This window comes from Chelonia mydas, chromosome 1, assembly GCF_015237465.2.
Source record: "Chelonia mydas isolate rCheMyd1 chromosome 1, rCheMyd1.pri.v2, whole genome shotgun sequence".
Classification (NCBI taxonomy): Eukaryota; Metazoa; Chordata; order Testudines; family Cheloniidae; genus Chelonia; species Chelonia mydas.
Window position 1 is genome coordinate 74,222,068 of NC_057849.1, and position 22,866 is coordinate 74,244,933.

Here is a 22,866-nt window from a genome sequence, read left to right on the forward strand (position 1 = left end):
GTGACACTGGTTAAAATAGAAATAAATTCATCAGATTAATAACCTCACCATATCAGTCATTTTTTGCTCTTATTTTGGAGAAGGAAGACAAGTAGGGTGTAGGTGAGGGTATGTCTAGATATTAAATAAGAAGTCTATTACATTTTAAATGTGTTATTCCCCCCAGCCAGGGTCTGATTTTTTCCCCTGATAATTAGCTTCTCCTTCTCCTTTCAGTCTTGACAGGTTACACCACATGAAGCAAATTTATAAATATATATTTTAATACAATGTACAATCTCTCTGGTCCCTTCATGGAAAATCTAGAGCTATGTTGCCTAAATCCTGAGAAGGTACTTTTTTGTGAGTTAGCTCTTCCGATTTTGGACAGGGTCTCATCCACTATCCTTTGAATGAAAAGCTTAAGAACATTACTCCATAAGCCCTGGTCTACACTAGGAGTTGAGGTTGAATTTAGCAGCATTAAATCGATTTAACCCTGCACCCGTCCACACGATGAAGCCCTTTTTTCCAACTTAAAGGGCTCTTTAAATTGATTTCTTTACTCCACCCCCGACAAGGGGATTAGTGCTGAAATCGGCCTTGCCGGGTCAAATTTGGGGTACTGTGGACACAATTCGACATTTTGGCCTCCGGGAGCTATCCCAGAGTACTCCATTGTGACTGCTCTGGACAGCACTCTCAACTCAGATGCACTGGCCTGGTAGACAGGAAAAGGCCCGCGAACTTTTGAAACTAATTTCCTGTTTGGCCAGCGTGGCAAGCTGCAGGTGAGTGCAGAGCTCATCAGCAGAGGTGACCATGCAGAGCTCATCAGCAGAGGTGACCATGATGGAGTCCCAGAATCGCAAAAGAGCTCCAGCATGGACCGAATGGGAGGTACGGGATCTGATCGCTGTATGGGGAGACGAATCCGTGCTATCAGAACCCTATTCCAGTTTTCGAAATGCCAAAACATTTATCAAAATCTCCCAGGGCATGAAGGTCAGAGGCCATAACAGGGACCCGAAGCAGTGCCATGTGAAACTTAAGGAGCTGAGGCAAGCCTACCAGAAAACCAGAGAGGCAAACGGCTGCTCCGGGTCAGAGCCCCAAACATGCGGTTTCTATGATGAGCTGCATGCCATTTTAGTGGGTTCAGCCACCACTACCCCAACTGTATGCTTTGACTCCATCAATGGAGAGGGAGGCAACATGGAAGAAGGTTTTGGGGACGAGGAAGATGATGATGATGAGGTTGTAGATAGCTCACAGCAAGCAAGCGGAGAAACCATTTTTCCTGACAGCCAGGAACTGTTTCTAACCCTGGACCTGGAGCCAGTACCCCTCGAACCCACCCAAGGCTACCTCCCGGACCCTCCAGGTGGAGAAGGGACCTCTGGTAAGTGTACCTTTTAAAATAGTATACATGGTTTAAAAGCAAGCATGTTTAATGATTAATTTGGCCTGGCATTCGCGGCCAGTACAGCTACTGGAAAAGTCTGTTAACGTGCCTGGGGATGGAGCGGAAATCCTCCAGGGACATCTCCATAAAGCTCTCCTGGATGTACTCCCAAAGCCTTTGCAAAAGGTTTCTGGGGAGGGCAGCCTTATTCCATCCACCATGGTAGGACACTCTACCACACCAGGCCAGTAGCACATAGTCGGGAATCATTGCAGAACAAAGCATTGCAGCGTATGTTTGCTGGCATTCAAACAACATCCGTTCTTTATCTCTCTGTGTTATCCTCAGGAGAGTGATATCATTCATGGTCACCTGGTTGAACTAGGGTGCTTTTCTTAAGGGGACATTCAGAGGTGCCCGTTCCTGCTGGGCTGTTTGCTTGTGGCTGAACAGAAATGTTCCCCACTGTTAGCCATGCGGTGGGAACAGAGGGGAGGGGTTAGCCACGCGGTGGGGGGAGTCAAAATGTGACCTTGTAACGAAAGCACATGTGCTATGTATGTAATGTTAACAGCAAGGTTTACCGTGAAAGAATGTACCCATTGTTCTATAAAATGTGTCTTTTTAAATACCACTGTCCCTTTTTTTTTCTCCACTAGCTGCATGTGTTTCAAGGATCACAGGATCTTCTCCTTCCCAGAGGTTAGCGAAGATTAGAAGGTGAAAAAAACACTCGCGATGAAATGTTCTCTGACCTCATGCTGTCCTCCCATGCTGACAGAGCACAGACGAATGCGTGGAGGCAGACAATGTCAGAGTGCAGGAAAGCACAAAATGAACACGAGGAGAGGTGGCGGGGTAAAGAGAGTAAGTGGTGGGCTGAAGAGGATAGAGCAGCAGCGTGATTAGAGGAGGCAGGATTCAATGCTGAGGCTGCTGGAGGATCAAACTAATATGCTCCAGTGTATGGTTGAGCTGCAGAAAAGGCAGCTGGAGCGCAGACTGCCTCTACAGCCCCTTGTAACCAACCACCCTCCTCCCCAAGTTCCATAGCCTCCTCACCCAGATGCCCAAGAACACGGTAGGGAGGGGGCCTCTGGCCACCCAGCCACTCCACCCCAGAGAATTGCCAAAGCAACAGAAGGCTGGCATTCAATAAATTTTAAAGTTTTAAAGTGCTGTGTGGCCTTGTCCTTCCCTCCTCCACCACCCCTCCTGGGCTACCTTGACAGTTATCCCCCTATTTGTGTGATGAATTAATGATGAACGCATGAATGTGAAGCAACAATGACTTTACTGCCTCTGCAAGCGGTGATCGAAGTGGGGACAGGACGGTGGTTAGTTTAAAGGGAAGCAGAGTGAACCAAGGGACGGGGATTTCATCAAGGAGAAACAAACAGAACTTTCACACCGTAGCCTGGCCAATCATGAAACTGGTTTTCAAAGCTTCTGTGATGCGCACCGCGCCCTCCTGTGCTCTTCTAACTGCCCTGGCGTAACTAGCGGCCAGGCAATTTGCCTCAACCTCCCACCCCACCATAAACGTCTCCCCCTTACTCTCACAGATATTGTGGAGCACACAGCAAGCAGTAATAACAATGGGAATATCGGTTTCGCTGAGGTCTAAGTGAGTCAGTAAACTGTGCCAGCATGGTTTTAAACGTCCAAATGCACATTCTACCATCATTCTGCACTTGCTCAGCCTGTAGTTGAACAGCTCCTGACTACTGTCCAGGCTGCCTGTGTATGGCTTCATGCGCCATGGCATTAAGGGGTAGGCTGGGTCCCAAAGGATAACTATGGGCATTTCAACATTCCCAATGGTATTTTCTGGTCTGGGAAGAAAGTCCCTTCCTGCAGCTTTTTAAACAGACCAGAGTTCCTGAAGATGCAAGTGTCATGTACCTTTTCTGGCCATCCCACGTTGATGTTGGTGAAACGTCCCTTGTGATCCACCAGTGCTTGCAGCACTATTGAAAAGTACCCTTTGCGGTTTATGTACTCACCGGCTTGGTGCTCCAGTGCCAAGATAGGGATATGGATTCCGTCTATGGCCCGACCACAGTTAGGGAATCCCATTGCAGCAAAGCCATCCACGATGACCTGCACATTTCCCAGGGTCACTACCCTTGATATCAGCAGATCTTTGAGTGTGTTGGCTACTTGCATCACAGCAGCCCCCACAGTAGATTTGCCCACTCCAAATTGATTCCCAACTGACCGGTAGCTGTCTGGCATTGCAAGCTTCCCCAGGGCTATTGCCACTCGCTTCTCAACTGTGAGGGCTGTTCTCATCTTGGTATTCTGGCACTTCAGGGCAGGGGAAAGCAAGTCACAAAGTTCCATGAAAGTGCCCTTACGCATGCGAAAGTTTCGCAGCCACTGGGAATCGTCCCAGACCTGCAACGCTGTGCGGTCCCACAAGTCTGTGCTTGTTTCCCGGGCTCAGAATTGGCATTCCATGGCATGAACCTGCCCCATTAGCACCATGATGCCCACATTGCCAGGGTCTGTGCTTTGAGAGAAATCTGTGTCCATGTTCTCATCACTCTCGTCACCGCACTGACATCGCCTACTCACCAGGTTTCGCTTTGGCAGGTTCTGGTGCTGCTTATACTGCTGGATAATGTGTGTGGTGTTTAATGTGCTCCTAATTGCCAAAGTGATCTGAGTGGGCTCCATGCTTGCTGTGGTATGGTGTCTGCACGAAAAAAGGTGCGGAACGATTGTCTGGGGTTAGCAGGCCAATGTTCAACCCGCTGAGCAATCCCTCCCCTCAGCATTCTAGGCAGGACTGAATCTCCATTAAACTTTTCAAGGTGCCCGACAGACCTCACTGAAATGATTGTCAGCCGCTGATTTCACAGAGGGAGGGAGGGAAGGAGGGAGGAGCAAATGAATACAAAACAAATCTGGTCTATTTCTTGTTTTGATCCACTCCATCTATCTTTTACATCTTTGGCAGGCAGCAGACAGTGCAGTAGGACTGCAAGCCATCCACATCTCCTGGCTGCTCGCCAGAAGACGGCACAATACAACTTGCAGGAGGACTAAAGAGAATGGCCTGGTTGAGTCACTCCTATTTCAGTCCCTGTGACCATGTCTGCCCAAGCGCTCCTGACCGACCTTACCAAGGTGGCCAAGAGCACCTAGGACATGATGACAATGGTTATCAGGCCTATTGCACCATCTGCTGCCACAAGGCAATGAGCTGCTGCTGTATAGCAATGCAGTACCGTGTCTGCCAGCACCCAGGAGACATACAGTGACAGTGAGCTGAGCGGGCTCCATGCTTGCCATGGTATGGCGTCTGTACAGGTAACCCAGGAGAAAAGGCGTGAAACGATTATCAGCTGTTGCTTTCACGGAGGGAGGGAGGGCCTGACAATATGTACAGAACCACCCATGCCAATGTTTTTGCCCCATTAGGCATTGGGATCTCAACCCAGAATTCCAATGGGTGGCGGAGACTGCGGGAACTGTGGGATAGCTACCCACAATGCAACACTCTGGAAGTCAATGCTAGCCTTGGTACTGTGGAAGCACTCCACCGAGTTAATGCACTTAATGCACTTAGAGCATTTTGTGTGGGGACACACACAATCAACTATATAAAAACGATTTCTAAAAAAAGACTTCTATAAATTCGACCTAATTTCGTAGTGTAGACATATGCTCCTTTCATTTTGACAATCTGTTGACTTTGTCTATATACTGACTACTGTTGAAATAGCAAAGTAATGTTCCTTTGTATCTTTTAAAAGTGCTGTTACATTCAGTTAGAAATTTTAAATCACTGTATCAGTTACTAATTATTTATCATATCTCGCTGTGGCAAGAGAATTTGCCAAAAGACCTTTTGCTTATGGTACTCCTTCAGAACTGAACATACACTTGAAAATGCAGGGCTGATCCTAAGCATGGTGAGTCCGTGTGTGAAGTGAGATGAGTTTGGCCCCAGACCAAATCTATAGACTATACATAAAAATTCCTACCATATTGAAAGAGATTACCATTTCAGCTACATTCCTTATCTAGATAAATGGGTAAGTTTTCATTGAAAATTGTGACGTTTTTCCAAATAGTATGCATTTTTAAGGATACGCACTCTACATTTTTGGGGGTTGGAAGGATTTCACAGCTGGTAAGTGTGGGAGGGTGGCGGGTATGTGCCAAATTATCATTATTTAAAAAGTGAGGATGGAGTATCAATCTTATTGGATCCTTTATTGATATCAGTGACCATAACAAGAAAGAATGGCCATGTATGTGCTACCCTACATGAAAATATTTTAGATACAGGGCCTGATTTTGCTCCCTTTGAAGTAAATGGGAAAACTCTCATTTAACTTCCTTTGGAGAAGATTAGATTCATATAGCAGTTTGCATATACATATATGACAGAAAGGGTGGTGATGGCTATAATATGAATTGTATTTATCATGCAATGTTGACTGCCTCACCTACACTGTGTCCACGAATCCATCTGAAGCAAAACTACTTCTAATATTCACAGTCCCCTGAGCAGCTTCACACACCTGTCATTTCTTTCTTTAAATCAACCTGACACAGACCCACTCCTTCCTCTCCCCACAAATGTGGGATATTTACAAATACTGTAACTGTTTTAGCATCATTTTTTCTTCATATGACTTAGCTGAGAAGCCTAAAAAGCAGTAGCAGAGCAGCAGAGAAATGTGTAATCCAATTTTGAGCCAAGAAAACAATTTTACATAGATAAGGTTATTGGCACTTTTTCTATTTATTTTACATTAAGAATAAGATTGGACGCTGAGTGAGAAAGTCGCTTTAAATATCTACATCTTGATATAGAATATTTTCAGGAATATATCTGCTCGTGGTTACACTATGTTAAGTCTTCTCTATTTCAACCTAGAAGAGGCTGGATCCTAGCCCCAACTCTTGCTGCTTTGAACCACTTCAGTGCAAAGAAAACAGAAAGCAAGAAGAACCCAGTAGCCTGAGGAATCCTGCTGCACTGAAGAAATCCTCCCAGGGAGCACAGCCGCCATAGTGGTTCTTGTGCCACGTCCTCCATGCCTTCAGCATAGAGGATCTCTCTTCTAGGTTGAAGAGTGCATGGCAGTGGCATCCATGTTCTCTTCAATTCTGGGATTCCATTATGTTCTCTTGAGGCCACCAACACTGGGAATAGGTTCAAACAGCCCAGAGACTGTCCTAAATGATGCCAAGGACTAATCCCTAGCCAGTTCCACATTTAGGGAGCCAAAAAATCACTTTTGTTTCCCTATGCCAATCTTGCATTCCATGTAGTTCGGCCAGACCTAATAATCTAAGCCAGTGTTTCCCAAACTTGGGACGCCGCTTGTTCAGGGAAAGTCCCTGGCAAGCCGGGCCGGTTTGTTTACTGGCTGCGTCTGCAAGTTCGGCCGATCGCGGCTCCCACTTGCCGCGGTTCGCCGCTGCAGGCCAATGGGGGCTGAGGGAAGCGGTGTGGGCCAAGGGGAGTCAACATTTACTGATAGTTTCCAATAAAGATTTAATCCTTCCAAGTCTAATTATCATCCGCAGATCTACTCACATTCAATGACAAGTTTCCCTCTTTACAGATCATCATATTAATTGATCTTTGACATGAACCTTGATCTTTGAATGTCTAAAGTATTAACCTATCTTGTTTTGCCTACTCCTTGGACCTGGCATCAAAAGGCATGTAAGTAATGTTTACAGTAAGGTTAATTTAAATGTCTTGACTGTTTATGGGTTTAAAATTTCAACTTCATTGCTCTATTTTTATGTATCTAGTTTCCACTAAACATGAAAGATAAGTATTTGTTTAATTCACTTTCCAATTAAAGTCAATTTTAGTTGTATATGTTTACCTTGTTCAATGCTTACTGTTTGTTTCTAAATGTGATATTTATAGAATTATATATATGAACAAAATTGCAGAATAAATATTTTGCTTCTTCCTAGCAAGATATCTTCATTTTCTTTTCTCCACCTACTATACTTGGTTTTATGGCCATACATATTATTTTTCTGTGATTTATTTTTAATTATTATTAATACTACAAAGTAACTCAAGGGTTGACTGAAGAAGCTTGAATAAGATCAAATTATCAGAAAAAAAATAATTTGAAATGAGTGAAAATTGTGTCTATACATTGTTACACCCTTTCAAGTATGAACAATTTTTATCTTATTTGATTCATCTCATTATTTGATTCATTATTACTTGACTAAAATCTAAACATTTATTTAACTAAAATGGATATTCTCATCCAACTTTTGTGTACATTAGAAGACTATTTTTGAGCCAAGTCTGTGTTTGCAAGATACATAGCTTGAGAACAGTATTTTTCTCATTCATTTGCCATGTGAGCAAATAGTCCACTCAAGACCCTGAAGATTCTCTTAATTCTAATGCTGCTATCTACTTTCCCCAGCAAACAAGTTGCTTTGCAGTTATTTCAATGGATGATGATAAAATAAGCAGATGCTTTTCTCTATTCCATATTTAAATGTATAGCCAAAATTATTATCATAACCCTCCCAACCCCATACTTTTCTTGGTACTCAGTCTCAATGGCATATACCATAGAAGATGCCCAGCAACATTACTTGCCCAAAAGGTTTAGCTGAATGGAATTCTCAAGGGACAGGACAATTATTTCCCCTCTAACAGTGATGGAACTTCCCTGGATCTGACTATGAGTTATGTTCTTAAAAGACCCTTATTCATCAGATCACTTAATTACATGCTTTAGAGTAAGGAAGTGAGTGGTCCTATCTACTTCCATGGGAAAATTCTTGTGCCGTGTTGGATCAGAACCAACGAGCAATAAATGGGTAAAAACTAAGAGCAAGAGATAAAGCCAATGAAGTCAATGGAGCGACTCCCCTTGACTTAAATGGACTTTGAAGCAGACTATAAGTGAATATACGTTACACTGATTCTACACCCATTTGAGTTCTTCATTTTTTAGTAATTATGATGAGTTCAGGGTTAAGAATAAATTAGGAGCTGAAATTTGGACCTTGCTGTGAGCTTGCCTACATATCTGGCAGGTTTAAGTGACATAATTTATGTGAGTTTATATAATTTTACATAATGTAAATAGCTAGAGACAGGCAGAAATTTAATCTGTGAAATGCAAACATCATAAATCATCGATGTTTTTTTCCCCTCTGATAGACAGTGGCCTGGGAAGATTCATTGAATGTAATTGTCAACATGTAAATGCATGTTGATATTAATATATATATATATATATATATATATATATATATATATATATATATATATATATATATATATATATATATATATATATCTTTAAAATAATTATCTACACATAAATTTAATAAGCTGGCTACTGACAAAATTCTGAAATATTCATATTAGAACAAAACTTCAATGACTAAACTTTCACAAATTTAATATAGGCTGTCTGGCTCTGGTCCCATGCTGCCCTTCTATGCAAACTTAGGGAATATTTAGTACTGCAACTGCAATATTTTGTTGGGCAGAAAGAACAGACGAAAAGCCTTGCTTGGCCTCACAGTAGCTGAATATATAGTTTAATACCTGAACAGTAATTCATGTCTAGCTTCCATCTAACGTTATTGACTTGAAACCACTGTGTAGTATACGTTTTTTTGCTCACCATATCAAATAAATTACCACTCTAAACTCAGCTAAGTGTAAAGAGAAGAATTGCATGCATAGCAAACAACTAAAGATCAGGCAAAAAAGAGTGCAGCCAAAGCAGCAAAACAGCAAAACTCACCTATTGCTTTTGAATGCAGAATCAGCAGCACCAGTCACACTGTTATTCATAAAATTAAAGAAAATTGGGAACCAGAAAGCCTACACTCAACTCTTGTCTGTTTAACAGTAGTGAAGATTATAAATTTCATGATAAATTTCATAAATTTTGCTTTGGCTTCATACAAAACTATATTGATTCCTGCATGTTAAAACATACAATTAGTATATGAGTTATTTCAGAGTAGCAGCCGTGTTAATCTGTATCCACAAAGAGAAAAGGAGTACTTGTGGCACCTTAGAGATGAACAAATTTATCTGAGCATAAGCTTTCGTGAGCTACAGCTCACTTCATTGGATGCATGCTGTGGAAAATACAGTGGGGAGATTTTATATATACAGAGAACATGAAACAGTGGGTGTTACCATTGTGTGAGTGATCAGGTAAGGTGAGGTATTACCAGCAGGAGAGAAAAAAACCTTTTTGTAGTGATACTCAAGGTGGGCCACTTCCAGTAGTTGACAAGAACGTGTGAGGAACAGTAGCGGGGGGAAAATAAACATGGAAATAGTTTTATTTTGTGTAATGACACATTCACTCCCAGTCTTTATTCAAGCCTAATTTAATGGTGTCCAGTTTGCAAATTAATTCCAATTCAGCAGTCTCTCACATCAGCCACACAATCAGAGGCTCATTCACCTGCACATCTACCAATGTAATATATGCCATCATGTGCCAGCAATGCTTCTCTGCCATGTACATTGGCCAAACTGGAAAGTCTCTATGTAAAAGAATAAATGGACACAAATCAGATGTCAAGAATTATGACATTCAAAAAACAGTCAGAGAACACTTCAATCTCTCTGGTCACTTGATTACAGACCTAAAAGTGAAAAGAAAAGGAGTACTTGTAGCACCTTAGGGACTAACCAATTTATTTGAGCATAATCTTTCATGAGCTACAGCTCACTTGAGCTGTAGCTCACGAAAGCTTATGCTCAAATAAATTGGTTAGTCTCTAAGGTGCCACAAGTACTTCTTTTCTTTTTGCGAATACAGACTAACATGGCTGTTACTCTGAGACCTAAAAGTGGCAATTTTTCAACAAAAAACTTCAGAAACAGACTCCAACGAGAGACTGCTGAATTGGAAATAATTTGCAAACTGGACACCATTAAATTAGGCTTGAATAAAGACTGGGAGTGGATGTGTCATTACACAAAGTAAAACTATTTCCCATGTTTATTCCCCCCTCCCCCATACTGTTTCTCACACGTTCTTGTCAACTGCTGGAAATGGCCCACCTTGATTATCACTACACAAGTTTTTTTTCTCTCCTGCTGGTAATAGCTCACCTTGCCTGATCACTCTCGTTACAGTGTGTATGGTAACACCCATTGTTTCACGTTCTCTGTGTATATAAAATCTCCCCACTGTATTTTCCACTGCATGCATCCGATGAAGCGAGCTGTAGCTCACGAAAGCTTGTGCTCAAATAAATTTGTTAGTCTTTAAGGTGCCACAAGTACTCCTTTCTTTATATGAGTTATGTATCTGCTTGAATTCACAACCATTAGACAACACAGACATACCATTGTCAGAAGTGTTTCAGCTTAAGCATCACCATTGCTTTCAGCATTACATTGCAACATGTATAATTAAAACAAAACATATTTTAATGTCTGGAGCATAGGTTTACACAGTCATATTTTTCTGTAACCTACCTGTCATGTAAGTCATAATATTTAATTCCCCAAACTACTGCAAAGCTGCACTAGATATTTGTCCTCTATACACTGCTTCAAAACATTTTTCAGCTGGCATTGGCATACCAATTGAATATATTCTTTTTGGAGGCAGCTGTGAAAGCAGTATAGGAAAAGCTTTACTTTAAAAGCAGAAATTTAACAGAGTATTTTATCAGACTAATTTCCCCTCTTTCTTTACTCAAACCAATGAGCCCATTGACCAACTGAGTCAGCAGCCAGTTTAACGGGTAAATTCTGTGATCCAGAAGCAGTCCTTTAGATCCAGTCTTTACTATATGTTGAAATGACTTATTCCAAGGCCACAGTGATTTCTATGGTTAGAATGGTAATTTGTTTCAGCACAGAATGACTAGCAACTATTGTATAGTGTATGAGCAATGAAGGAAATAATAGAGAAACAGTCACACGGTCCATTTACTGCATGAGGTTCCATAAAGTCCATCTGATTATGTAAAAGTGGTTATTAGAAAAGGGCCTCAAACGACAGTCACAAGAGAGCTACAAATCCTCAAGCCATCTATTACCAAGTCAATTTATAGGAATTGTGGTTTCATGAGTATTGGACACTTCATTGGCATTGACTTCTAGACAACACTAAATGACAGTTTTACAGGCTAGATAGAAACTCTACACTAGAAGTGCCAACCGTGTGTACTTTTATTTGAGAAATATTAAAAGTAAAAGGGGAATATAGTTAGTGATAACAACCAACCCCCCCATGGGCTCTGCAGAATAGAAATATAAAGCCTCTGCAAATTTCATGGGGTATTATGAAGTTCTGAAAACAGGTATGTTTTCTTGTAAGAACTGAATGCAGTAATTTATCAGCATAAAGCTTTAAGTTTTTGTAGATCCATGGCTTATCTCAAAAGAATATAACAAAAAAAAGGTATTCATGTCACTGGGCAATTTTAGAACAAGTACTTTGTGTCAGACTAAGACACAAAGGACTGAATTCTTTAAAGTTTGTTTGTTCATTAATTCATTCAATTTCAAGATCCCTTATCCTTACTGTGATCCACAGGATATCGAAGATCACAGAGAAGTCCCAGTGGTGCAGAAAGAAATCCTCTGGTGCTGGAAGGCTTTGAGGAAGTTCCTGTTATTAAGCAGCATGGATAGTTGATATCAGAGGGTGGGAGAGAGAGAGAGAGAGAGAGAGAGATGTCAGCGCTCATGCTTCACTTTTACAGTATGTTAAGACTTTACTTCTTTCTCAAGATGACACACTGTGAATTAAATTTTCAAAAATGTACACCAAAGTTGTGTTTGGAAAGCAAAAACTGCAAGCACATTGCAGATTAAAACAAAATTGAAAGTTCTGTGCACAGTGGCCCATTTTGTGTGGGCAATTTGATCATGGTTTTGAAAATTTAGCTCCTGAAGTTATTTGACTTGCATACAGTCAAATACATATCAGATTTCCATACCGTCTTCTAGTGCTTTTGAGTATTTAACAGTAGAGTTACACACAGGGGGACCATTGACCTGCACTGGTGTTAGCATGACTTAGTTGAGAGAATATAAAGAATACCTACCAGGAATCTTTCCTTAGTCATACTTTGCTGCATGGTTATTTTCCCATCCTTTAACATCTACCTTAAAGACATGCATACCTGGTGCATGTTACTGAACAGTTTGGAAACAGTGAACATATAGGAATGATGGGAGCAGGAGGCGGCAGATATTTTGGTACTTAAAATAAGGCTAAGTGTTAGTTTGGTTGTGGTGATACATAGACATTTTTGGGAAGGGGAAGAGAGGAGGCTGTATTTGTTTTCCATGAAACAGATCACTTATCCATACTTTAATTAGAAAATGCCAGCCTATGGAATTATACCATCTTCCTGAGCATCAGTATTCCTGGTGACTATGATACTAGAAGAAGCCAGTAGTTCAAAAAACATTTAACTGCTTGTCCACTTAATCTCCTTTTACCTAACTTTGTAGCCTAGCCTTAAAGTTTAAGAATGAACAAAACAAAATGAACTCCAGTCTCTCTCAATATCTACATTCATGCTGCTTCAGAATGGGCTTGAAATCTTTAAATAATTGATTTTGTTTTTGTATTACAGCAACCATCATCATTAAAGACATAAAAGCCTTGGCAATGATCAGTTAGATTATTGTCTCTGAAAGAAGTCTGTAAATCTTCTCCAAAAGATGAAACATTAATATGCAGCATCTTTTGATAGACAGTCGTTTAAAAAGTCATCTTTTCAATACTTTCAGTACATGAAATAAAGCTTAGTCCATTTATTTTTGTTAAAGTATTAACAGAGTGCTATAGGTGTAGAATAACTTTTTAATATATTGTGGTGCTGAATAGAACCTCCCTCAAAATCTCAGCTTAGCTAAAGTTGGGTAGGGCATCATCTTAATAGGTTACCTAGCACCTCCCTCCCTCCCTTAGCTCTTGAAGTTATTTGACTACTTACTTGCATACAGTCAAATACATATCATTGTATGTACCTGATTGGTTACTGACTATCTGCTCCCTATTGGAGGCAAGAATGTTACTTCAGAACCAAAATAAGAGACAGGTGACCAGCGACCTGATTTCCTTTGGAAGGGAATGGTGTCACTCCAAAACAAAAACTGGAAATTGGCTGCAGACCTCTGGGTCTGGGACAATCTGCTGGCAGAGGTGGGAGCTAGAGAGAAGCCCTAGGTATAACAAGATCCAACGTCAGGAAGATGAAGCTAGACAAATTCAGACTGGAATAAGGAGTAAATGTTTAGCAGTAAGGGTAACTAATCATTGGAACAACCTACCGAGGGCTATGATGGCGTCTACCTCACTAGTGATTTTTAAATCAAGACTTAAATCAAAACTGAGTGCTTTTCTAAAGGATATGCTCTAGTTCAGGGGTTCCCAAACTGTGATACGCTTACCCATGGGAGTATACAAGACCATCCCTTGGGGATATGCGGGAGAAATTGTGTAATGGTGGATTTAATTAATTAATTATTTTATTTATTGCATTTTCATAATAGGCTACTCAGACAAAGCTTTAAAACTCAGTGGGAATTTGTTATATAAAATACAGTAATTAATTTACTTCAAGATGTACCAATGAGAACACAGAGACACTGACATATAGAGCCCTCACTCCAATCATTGTACAGCGCGTATTCAGTTGCCCAGCAACTGTCCAGCCTAACTGAGCTCAGCACTTAAGGGTGATATTTTTCAGTTGTCTGTGTCGCACTATAACTATATCTGTATGTAACAGTCAAATATGGACAGATGGCTAAAAACAGGTAGCGTTAAGAAGAACACACAAAGTATCAGTCATGATGAGAAGGGGAGGGGAAGGCAGGTAGATCTTGAAGTGGGTTAGCAATAAGCAAAGTTTGGGAACCTCTGCTCTAATTCAAACAGAAATTAATTCAGGGAAGTCCTCTGTTTTGCAGGAGGTTTGATTAGATGTCAGTGGTCCCTTCTGGCATTATCTATTAATCCAAGCTACTGCAGCTGTGCTGCAAGAGAAGGAGCAGAGAACAGCGCAGTTAGGAGCAGCAGTGGAGGTGTTGTCCCAAAAGGGTAGAAAGCTGCATAACTGGGAGCTACAGCTGAAGTACCAGCCTATGAAGAAGTGGGATGCAGCCAGGAACCCGAGATCAACCCAGCAACAAAAGGACCAGAGCCAGCTTATTCAGCAGGAAAAAGGATTCATCACCCTGAGCTCACATCGCACCTCAGAATCAGAGACTGCAACAAGGGAGCTGGAACACACCTTAGACCAGAACTGAGGCACTGGGGGTTAGGAAGTACGGACTCCTAACTGAGTTAGAGAACGTTAATATGTATATTCAGACATTGGGGATGGGCAGGGACAGGGAACATTGTACTAGTGCTTAGGGAAGCATTTGTGTAACTCCCATTGGGGTCTCCCACCCCTGATACTGACTAAGGACTTGCTTCTACTTAGGTAAAGATACTTATTGCTGAGAGCAGTGTCCGTTCCTGAGGTTAACTCCTGCCTCTCCAAGGAGGGCTGGTGCTTAATGAAAGGCAAGAGATAGACTGGAATGTTAAAATTGGCGTTTCCTCAGTAGCAGACCAGAGAGTCACAATTTCACCTTTTCTGTATAGGTGGGAGAGAAGAGGTAAGGATGAATTACTTCTCCCCTTTAGTGGATCAGGTTACCCTCCCACCACCCCTGCTGTGCCCCTGGCAGGCTACTCCTGCCCACTTCCACCTACAGGGGCAGTACTGGACAAGCAGTCTTTGTTCCCCTCCCTGTGGCCAGAGTTTCAATATGACTAGAGACTCAAAGCAGGACTGAGCAGAAAACGAAGAGGCACTTATTCCCCTGAACAGCCATAGTGACACAATCTCTAGTCCATAGTGACTTCTCCCAATCAAAGCACTTGGGGTGCTAGACAAACTTCTACAACACAATTCATTCAGAAACTTCCCCCTGCCTCCCCCTTGATATTTGGTAATGGAAGCTTGTGATTATATTGAACTGGTAAGCAGAGCGCAACCTTAAGCGTGCTCCTCATATTTATGCCAAAGATTTTGAGTTATAGCCATTAACACTAATTTGAGCTTCAGAATTGTTATAGATGGTTTTAAATTATTTTATACATTTCTATCGTGAAATCAATTTGTCCTACATCCAACATTTAAAACTCTCATCAATGTACCTGGTCAAAAACCTTTTCAGCACCAAGTGATCAATGTTTTCTTCCTTTTCTGACTCTATTTCTGTAACATTATTTAAAAAGCCTTCTAAAATTGTCAGAACCCATTCTATTTGTGATCAAACCTCTCTAACCTTCATCTATTATATTCTGCGTTAATTATTACAAACTTTTTGCAATTTTTAAAACAATATTTTAAAATCAATAATCAGTAGTAGATTTGACTGTATGCAGCAAATTGTGTTTCTTCTATGGCTTACTTTGGGATCATTAAACTCCATGTATTGGACAGATTATTGTATAGTATAAAAGAATGACTTACATAGCAGTAATGATTTTTGAAAAATTCTGAATAACCTCTAAAGCAGTCCAAAGTTAAATGAAGCTCAGTACTTCTGAATTTTCAACAAGCAGTGGCATAGAGGAAGAAAAGACCTCTTTGTAATGATGTCCCCTATAAACCAGTTTAAATGTACATTATCCAGAACTTTGTAGGCTTCTAGGATATGGAAGCAAGAGGCCAGAGACTACAATGGTCCACAGGACATGATATACAGTTTTGTATAACCAGTATAAAGATGCTGTTTTACCTCATTTTTAGAAAAAGATATCACTGAAAGGGTTACTATATATATGAATGACTCTGGAAAGAGGACAGAACTGTGAGGGATGCTATATTTAAAACCCATGGGTAGTTATATACAATTGTTCCTAGCACAAACTGGTTCCTGTTTTCTGGATGTGACTTGAACCAGATACACCAGCTAGAATCCAAAACAATTAGTGATCGTCAACTGTATCAAAAGCGGCAGACGGTTTCAGTGTTGTATAACCAAAATTTCCACAAACTGACAACAAACAAAAACCACTATGTGAGATCTTTCATGTGTCTCTAACTACAAGGCTTTAGCCCAGGGTGATACTCACCTTGGTTGTAAGTGACATCCAAATGAACCTGAAATTCAATACCTTTCACTTTCTTAATCACTTCCTAAAAAGGGGTAGGTCCTAAATAGGGGAGTAGTTGGCAAAGATTCCAGTGTCAAAATATGATTTCTTAAAGAAGAGGCAGATGCCCATGTTTGAAAACACTCAGTAACTTCCCCTCTCATGGTTAATAAAGCTGGTTGGAATTTTTTGACAAACCACATTTTTGGTCAAAATGCTGATTCATTGAAACCTGCTGTGGGAAAGGGTCAGTTTTGATGAATTTCTTGTTTCAAATTTTTTTGGAAATAAAGGTTCCAAAATTGTCAAAATATCCCATTTTGACACTCTCACAATAAAATAATTCTTTTTTTCCCTTTTGAAGCTACTTGTCATTTCAAAATTCAAGCTAATTATAAAAAGAAAAGGAGTACTTGTGGCACCTTAGAGACTAACCAATTTATTTGAGCATAAGCTCACAAAAGCTTATGCTCAAATAAATTGGTTAGTCTCTAAGGTGCCACAAATACTCCTTTTCTTTTTGCGAATACAGACTAACATGGCTGTTACTCTGAAAGCTAATTATACCTCTCTTTGCTAGATTGAAGAACCAGTTAAATATTTGTTCCCTGTGTAAATACTTACAGACTGTAATCTAGTCACCCTTTAAGATTCCCTTTTGAAAAACTCAATAGATTAAGCTTCTTAAATCTATAAAACATGTTTTCTAAGCCTTTAATCATTCTTGTGGCTCTTCTCTGCACCCTCTCAAATTTTTCAGCATCATTTTTGAATTGTGGGCATGAGAACCAGACACAGTATTTCAGCAATGGTCACACTAGTGCCAAATACAGAGGTAAAATAGCCTCTCTCCTCCTTGAGTTTCTTCTTTTCATGCATCCAAGGATCATAGTAGTCCTTTTGGCCACAATGTCACACTGGAAGCTCATGTTCAGCTGATTTTCCAACATGACCCCACAAATATTTTTCAGAGTCTGCTTCCCAGGATAGAGTTCCTGATCCTGTAAGTATGGTCTACGTTCTTTCTTTCTAGATATGTACATTTACATTTAGCCATATTAAAATGCATATTGTTTGCTTGTATCCTGTTTACAAGTAATCCAGATTTCTATCAGTGACTTGTCATCTTCATTGTTTACCCCTCTCCCAGTTTTATTTCATTTGCAAACTTTATCAGTAAGGATCAGATTATCAATACAAATGTTAAATAGCAGGGCCAAGAACCAATCTCTGTGGGATCCCACTAAAAATACACCCATTAAATAAGAATTCCCCATTTACAATTACATTTTGAGACCTATCAGTTAGCCAGCTTTTAATCCAATGTTCCATGTTCATTTTATATCTTTCTAGGTTTTTAATCAAGATGTCATGTGGTGCCAAATCAAATACCTTACAGAATGCTAAATATACTAAATCAACACTATTACCAGTATCAACCAAATTTGTAATCTCATGAAAAAAATATCAAGTTCATTTGACAGAATCTATTTTCCATAAACCCATGTTGACTGGCATTCATTATATTACCTTTAATTTTTTATTAACCAAGTTCCATATCAGTGCTCCATTATCCCTCCTGGGTCAAAGCAAAACTGGCAGGATTACAATTACCCTGGACATCCTGTTTATCCTTTACAAATATTATACAACATTCGCTTTCTTCAAGTCTTCTGGAACTTCCAGAGTGTTCCAAGATGTATTGAAAATCAACATCAACAGTCCAGTGAGCGCCTCATCCAGCTCTTTTAGAACTCTTAGATGCAAATTATCCAGACCTGCTGATCTAAAAATGTCTAAGTTTTAGTTGCTGCGGTTTAACTTCCTCCTGAAATACTAGTGGAATGGAAAGAGCGTTGTTATATGATACGACTACATCACCTGTTTTTCCCCCCAAATACAGAACAGAAATATTTATTGAACACTTCTGCCTTTGCTGCATTACTATGGATAATTCAATCATTTTCATCTAGTAATGGACCGATACCATTCAAAAAGGTTAAAAATCTAAATGACACATATGAATTGATCCAAACCTAATTTATTACTTGGATTGTTGGTTCATGAACATTTTGGAGATTTTAAAATTTCATCCTGATTTGGGATGCATTTTTTTTTTCAAAATTTTGACATTCCTCCCACTCAGATCTAGTAGATAGTTCCCCAATAAAACACCACTCCCACATTACTTACTTTAAACAGCCAAGTGACAAGATTCAGAACTGCAGTCAGTGGTACCAAGGGAATCCAGAAAACCAGACATTCATGTCAGAAACCACAGAAAACCTAAGCAAAGGCAAACAGTCCATTGAGACCCTGAAGTTCTGATAATTCAAAGCCCAGAGAGACCAGCCCAGAGTCTCTCAATCTTATTGGTGATGAATTCAACAAATTTATCAGAGCAACACACTGAAGGAACTAATAACATGGAAAGGCAGTCTGGATTAATCAGATTAAGTGTTACAGTTAAGAGTACAGATTGACAACTCTTTGTAATGTCTAAGACTGAAGACACATCTTTTCTATTTGATCACACATAATGCTTATACAGAAGGAGATTAAATTATATGTGACATCACCTATAATTTCTAATTTACAATCTATCTAGTCCAACTTCTAGATATCTTCTATCAACCACAGTGATCTAGCTCTGGGCAATTGGCACTGGAAAGAACCAATACACAGCGAGAAGCCAAGGAATCATGAGTCATTTTAAACTGCAGTTTGTGTGATGGGCGACATCCTGTCTAGAAATGGAGCCCAGATAAAATTCATCACTTTTCAGTAGACTACAGGAATGGTAGTATTGACAAGACCCCTCAGTCTCTGGAACCAGAGAGAAATAAATCAGAATTGGCACTAATATGGTAGAGGAATAACCCCGTTTCTGAAACATGTAATGCGATGGTCAAACTACCTACTAGGCATGACCAACCACAAGAAATATTCAGCCAATGTTAAGCCTAAAATCAGCACTTTTGTGAAACCCATGGGTATAACTCAGATTTCATTGTTCTCAGGAAGTCAGATGACTGTCCATTCAAGCTTGTGTCTGCAGGCACATGGAAATCCCCAAAGAAAATAATAGAGTCCAACAGTATTCCTGGAACAAGTTCAGATAAGACATCCTAAAATGTCATAAATAACCCATTGGTTTGTAAACAGTAAACAAATATTTTGGAAATTAAAACTAGTGACTGATTAAGATCATATTCCCTGACAGGTTACCCCATCAGCATAAGTTAACTCCTTATGTTCAATTTGAAGAAGAAAAAAATCCCTGAGCTGTAGCAGGGACATTTCATTTTAATTAATGCTTAGTAATTGTAGCACATTTCTTTGCTCTGTTTGGTAGCGTTATAAGCTATCCTGCAGGACAGAAAATAAAGAGGGTAAAGGTTAAATGTCATGAAAGTAAAAATAGAAATAATTTTAGTGTTGCCAGGCATATTGAAAGGGTTGCTCAACAATATAGTGAGTAAAATTTCATTTTTAAGGTTAATATTAAGGACCAGAAAATAAAAGTTGAGAAAAAATAACTTTCATCCACCTAGAAATTCAGATTAGTGAATATTGTTATTGCGGGAATGCTGCTATAAGCTGAGTTGAACACATGACTTTATGAGTTAAAAGGGTGAACTGCAGAGGACACCAACTTAGGCCAAGGTTTTCAAAAATGGTTAGCACCCTTCAGGGACAGATACACTGATTATTAAGGAAAATGCAGTAAGGTAACATTGAAATAGCAATTCAATAAAGAAGAGAACTCTAACAGCAGGCAGTGTGATTGGCGGGTGGAGGTGGAAAGTGACACACCTTTTATCAAGTTTCAGAGTAGTAGCCGTGTTAGTCTGTATCTGCAAAAAGAAAAGAAGGACTTGTGGCACCTTAGAGACTAACAAATTTATTTGAGCATAAGCTTTCGTGAGTTACAGCTCACTTCATCGGATGCATTCACAAAACCTTTTATCAAGTCCACGTTATCTTATCAAAAACATCTGGTCACAATGACATGTTCTCTTCTTGTCACACACTGATACCTTTGTAATATTTCAACAGCAGCACTGGATGCAGTTCGTTTTGCCTTTTATGAGGTTCTGGTTTTTTTATTTCTAACTCCTGGCCCAAATACAATTTGGGGTTTCATATGTCCTTGACCAAGAGTCATGAAAAGAATTGTTACACTACTAAATCTGCTCAGTGAGATGTCTGTTATTATGATCAGATGTCAGCAAAGAAATCTTGCATGGCAGGATGATGCAATAGGTAGGATCTGCCACAGACAGACAGCTTCACATATTCCAGTCACACATAATTCTAACTTTACTGAGAACAAAATATGCCCCCCTCATGTGCACACACACTTTGACTCAGCAAAAGCCATGACAGGTTCCTATCCCCTCTGACCTTCTTGTTAACTCCAGACAATTCTACCTTAAAAACTTTATCATCATACACTCCTCCCCAGTGAAATACTCTGAGTAAAAGACAAAAAAAATGCAAACGGTCTCTCTTTCTGTGGGTGACTTCCTCACAGAAAGTTTACAGTCCATTATGGAAAAATGTCTTGTTCCTGAGTCACCAAATTCCTCGTGAAAAAAGAAAAGGAGTACTTGTGGCACCTTAGAGACTAACAAATTTATCTGAGCACAAGCTTTCGTGAGCTACAGCTAACTTCATCAGATGAATGCAGTGGAAAATACAGTGGGGAGATTTATATACACAGAGAACATGAAACAATGGGTGTTACCATAAACACTGTAACAAGAGTGATCAGGTAAGGTGAGCTATTACCAGCAGGAGAGCTTTTGTAGTGATAATCAAGGTGGGCTATTTCCAGCAGTTGACAAGAACATGTGAGGAACGGAGGGGGGCAGGGGATAAACATGAGGAAATAGTTTTATTTTGTGTAATGCCACATCCACTCCCAGTCTTTATTCAAGCCTAAGTTAATTGTATCCAGTTAGCAAAATAATTCCAATTCAGCAGTCTCTTGTTGGAGTCTGTTTTTGAAGTTTTTTTGTTGAAGAATTGCTACTTTTAGGTCTGTAATCGAGAGACCAAAGAGATTGAAGTGTTCTCCGACTGGTTTTTGAATGTTATAATTCTTGATGTCTGATTTGTGTCCATTTATTCTTTTATGTAGAGACTGTCTAGTTTGGCCAATGTACATGGCAGAGTGATTCGTAGTGATTATCTTGTCACATGTCAAATCTCAAAGCCTTTGTGTGGCCTTGATGGGATACAACCCTTCATCTTCAGGAGAAAGGTGGCAATACTTTTACAGACAGCCCAAAGCAACTCCTCAGAGAGAATATGATAGTCATTGCTTCTACAGAGCAGTGTGTCCAGCCCAACCAAAAATAGCCAGAGCCTGCACCTCCTCTGATTCAAGCGTATAGGAGTGTCGGACAGTCACTGTTGGATAGGACATGTATCACCCTAGACCTAAAACAATGCAGTGTTCCATTAAAAATTAATTCCAGCTTTGTAGTACCTTCTGTTACTGGGATCTCTTTGGAACAAGACAAAAGAATATTCAGATCTGCCATAGCCATACCATAGATGTTCAATAATCAATCACATCACATCAGTAATCAATTCCCCACATCTACTGGCATCTGCTTATAAGATGTAAATGTGCCCTCAAGACTCATGACAAAAAAATAAGTTATGTCAGATGTGTTTGTCCTGTTGATATTCCAGTAGATCAGATGTGTCAGTCCTGTCATACCTTTGACCCCAAATTGAGGAGGAAAGGCCATAAAAACAGTTGCAATAAAGTTATCACCAAATAGAAATAGCAGCCCTGGTATCCATTAAGCAAAAGCAGACTTTTGATTCACATTGAGCCATAAAACAAGCAGTTGGAGTACTACTACTTATGTAGATTGCCTCATCTTTGTTCTGCTTTGGGTGGGTCTCTATCCTTTGAGACTAGTCCAGAGCATTTTGTGCTGGCTTCTAGGCATTACTTCTAGCCTTGTGTCCCATTCATCCACCTTTGTAACACAGGTCCTTTTCTACCCTATTGGCAGTCCCCAAAATGGCTAAGGAGCTGACATGGAGATAAAGAGTCTAAGAGACAGGCACATGCCCTGCCCCAGCACAATATTCAGCTTGCCATTAATCTTGCAAACTTCCTGTTACCTCTCACACTTCCTACAAATGTTTGTTTTTCCTAAGCAAACAGTGGGCTCCACACTGTAAGCACTAAACAGTATTTTCTGGAGCAAACGGTTATCAATAAATTCCCCTCTTCCATACTGTCCAGATAGAAATATATGCAAACAGCTATGGAAATAATCACCTTTTGAAAATAAAACATATCCCTGCACCGAAGGCAATGCCAGCTTA

General features: G+C 40.0%; 1 long non-coding RNA gene across 8 annotated transcripts in view; it reads left to right on the forward strand.

Moving 5' to 3' along the window:
- LOC122462045 overlaps nt 1-21,279 on the forward strand; it is a 47,132-nt gene extending 25,853 nt beyond the window's left edge. For 5 of the 8 annotated variants that reach the window (XR_006284372.1, XR_006284378.1, XR_006284373.1 and 2 more), the window contains one exon: nt 9,525-9,567. This is a non-coding gene — a long non-coding RNA (uncharacterized LOC122462045). Of the gene's footprint in view, nt 1-3,244; nt 3,256-4,963; nt 4,972-9,524; nt 9,568-12,372; nt 12,385-21,221 lie in introns of those variants that run through there. The other 3 variants (XR_006284376.1, XR_006284374.1, XR_006284375.1) reach the window with 3 other exon arrangements.
- The last annotated feature ends 1,587 nt before the right edge of the window (nt 21,280-22,866 follow it).